The sequence below is a fragment of the Euphorbia lathyris genome, chromosome 5, assembly GCF_963576675.1.
Source record: "Euphorbia lathyris chromosome 5, ddEupLath1.1, whole genome shotgun sequence".
NCBI lineage: Eukaryota > Viridiplantae > Streptophyta > Magnoliopsida > Malpighiales > Euphorbiaceae > Euphorbia > Euphorbia lathyris.
The window spans coordinates 95078734-95082183 of record NC_088914.1 but is presented as its reverse complement, the minus strand read 5'-3'; the positions used below and the strand labels follow the sequence as shown (position 1 = coordinate 95082183).

Sequence of the window (3450 nt, the reverse complement as noted above, 5' to 3'; positions counted from 1 at the left end):
TTTATCTAAATTTCCTAAACATGCATCAAAAGAATCTCCATAAACTGAAAAATCATCCATAAAAACTTCTATGATATCTTCAATGAAATCGTTAAAAATTGCAGTCATACAACGTTGAAATGTTGCTGGTGCATTACATAAATCAAAGGGCATTCTCCTATATGCAACGGTTCCATAAGGACATGTGAAGGTTGTTTTATCTTGGTCATCCGGGTATATATATATTTGAAAGAATCCGGAATAACCATCAGGAAAACAATAAAAAGCATGACCGGCTATCCTTTCGATCATTTGATCAATGAAAGGCAGAGGAAAATGATCTTTCCTGGTTGCTTTGTTTAGGTTCCTATAATCTATACAAACCCTCCAACCGGTGGTGGTTCGCGTAGGTATTAATTCACCTTCGTCATTCCTTACTACAGTTATGCCTCCATTTTTAGGTACACAATGGATTGGACTAACCCATTCACTATCCGAGATAGGATAATATGATTCCATTGTCTAAAAGTTTAGTAATCTCATTTTTGACTACTTCTTTCATGTTCGGATTTAAGCGTCTTTGCCTATCCGCTTTAGGTGGCTTATCTTCTTCTAAATGAATTCTGTGCATTACAATTCTAGGATTAATTCCTTTTAAGTCTGAAATTTGCCATCCCATACTTCCTATCCTATTTCTAACAACTTCTTTCAATTTTTCTTCTTGAACTTTAGTTAATTTGTTAGAGATAATTATAGGTAGAGAATCGCCTTCGCGTAAGAAAGCTTACCTCAAATGGTTTGATAACTCTTTAAGTTCTAATTTAGGGGGTATTACAATTGAAGGCGGAACTGGTCCATCTTCTCGAATCAAAGGCTCTGGGTCCTTATCTTCTAATTCTTCTCCCATTATAGGTTCTATTATTTCTTCATTTTGAACAATGTCATTAACACATTCTTCAACCAAGTCTAGTTTCATACAAGGAATTCCTCCATAGGATATTTCATTTCTTTGTTCATATTAAACTCGACCTTATCTTCACCTATCCTTAAAACTACTTTCCCTTCCGACACATCGACTAATGCACGTCCCGTGTTCATAAATGATCTACCAAAAATTAGTGGACAATTAACGTCATATGCAAAGTCTTATATAACGAAATCGGTAGGAAAAATAAATTTATCAACTTTAACTAAAACATCCTCAATTATACCATATGGTCTCTTAGTGGTTTGATCCGCTAATTGCAAAACCATATTGGTACGTTTGATATCTTCTTCTAAACCTAACTTGTTAAAGATAGACAACGACATTAAGTTTATACTTGCTCCTAAATCACAAAGACAACTTGGGAATTCAATATCTCCCAACTTACACGGGATGGTAAGACATCCGGGATCTTTGAGTTTAGTGGGCAAATTGCTTGACACTATTGAACTACAGTCCTCAGTTAGCGAAATGGATGAAATTCCTTCCCAACTAATTTTCTTTGAAATGAAATCTTTTAAGAACATACCATAGTTAGAAATCTGCGTAATCGCATCCATAAATATCAAATTAATATGCAAATTTTTAAGTTTATCCAAAAATGTTAAAAGTTGTTTGTCATAGTCTTTATTTCGGACTTTGTGTGGAAAAGGTGGTTTGGGTACAAAAGTTTTTGTATTTGAGTCAATTGGTGAAATTTTTGCATTTAATGTATCTTCTTTGGATTTTGTTGGTAAATCAGTTCTTGGTAAAGTAGAATCTCTGGGCATTTCCGGACCTAAGTAATTTTTCCCTGAATGAAGAGTAATAGCCTTTACTTGCTCTTTCGGATTTTCTTCCGTATGGCTAGGAAGACTTCCCTCTTTTCGAGATGGAATTGATTTAGCAATTTGACCCCATTTGAACCTCCAAATTATGGATGCTAGATGAGTGGTTTTTAATAAGCTGATCGAATTTATTTTCGATCCATTTAAAACCATCGTCGTGATTACTTATTTTTCCACCGATAGCATCTATAAATTTGTCGATTTTAGAAGATAACGTGCTAATCGTATCTCTTGATTGATTTTGATAACTATTGGTACGATTTTGATTAGCATTTGCATTATTATTATTATCTTTCCAATTAAAGTTAGGATGATTCCTCCATCCAGAATTATAAGTACTAGAATAAGGATTATTAGTTTGGTTTTGCCCTTGGACAAAATTTACCTGTTCAATCTTGCTCATACCTTCGTAATCCACATCCGTTTGGATTGGATTACCATTGGTATCGCACGGTGCCATAAACCTATCAATTTTGTGCGATAAGGCAGAAAATTGGGCTTGTAACATCGTGACTGGATCAAGATTCACTATACCTTTAATGGATGATGGTTTTGCCACCGGTATGTGTCCACGTTCTGCGGGCCACATACTGCTGTTGATTGCCATTTCCTCCAAAAGTTCTCTTGCATGGGCTAATGTCTTCTTCATAAATAACCCTCCCGACATAGCATCTAATGAACCTCGAGTTGTAGGATTCAATCCATTATAAAATATTTGCATTAAAAGTGCATCGGGCAATTGGTGGTGTGGGCATAAACGTTGAAGTTCTTTAAAACGTTTCCAAGCCTCATAAAGAGTTCCATTATCATTTTGAGAAAAAGATGTTAACTCTTTTATGACTCTTGCGGTTTTTGCTAAAGGAAAATATTTTGATAAAAACGCTTGGGCTAATTGTTCCCAAGTTGCAAATGTTGTGCCTGGCATAGAAGTTAACCATTCCTTGGCTCTATCCTTCAAAGTGAAAGGAAAGAGTCAAAGTTTGATTGCTTCGGCAGTCACATTTGGTATTTTAAAAGTGTCACAAATTTCAAGGAAATTTATCAAATGGGTGTTAGGATTTTCGTTAGGTAACCCATAAAATGTTACGTTATTTTGCAACATATTAAGCAAAGCGGGCTTAATTTCAAATTGATTTGCCGTGATTCTGGGTCTAACGATACTATTGGTTACACCGGCCACCCCTGCCCTAGCGTATTCCATAAGTGTTGGTGGATTTGCCATTTTTTCTGGATCGGAATTTTGTTGGTTTTTGTTTTTCTTGTCTTTCTTTTCTTTTTAATGGTCTTTTCAATTTCTGGATCTAATGGGTTTGGTGCAATGCCTGAACTTCGAGAACTGCGCATGAACTTGAAATCTTACACGAACCGAAACTACCTTCAAAACAGAATTGAAAAATAAATATGTTAGTAAATTAAAATTAATAAATTGTAAAAGTTAAAATAAGTATGTATAAACCTAGATTCGAAATAAAATACGAAAAATCTAAATTTTTGTTAAAAATTTTGGCGTTCCCCGGCAACGGCGCCAAAAACTTGTTGAGCGGTTTCCGCAAGTGCACGGTTTCACTTGTAGTAATAAAAAAATATCGATCCCATAGGGAACGTTTTTCAACAAAAACTTATTTAAATGTAGTTTGAAAATGACTTAAGGTTTATAAA

The 3450-nt window shown here is 34.8% G+C and overlaps 1 non-coding gene across 1 annotated transcript; it reads left to right on the top strand.

Moving 5' to 3' along the window:
• Window positions 1-2528: 2528 nt before the first annotated feature.
• On the top strand, window positions 2529-2635 carry LOC136231580 (small nucleolar RNA R71). Its single transcript, XR_010689954.1, has one exon. It is a non-coding gene; the product is annotated as a small nucleolar RNA R71 (small nucleolar RNA).
• Window positions 2636-3450: the final 815 nt, after the last annotated feature.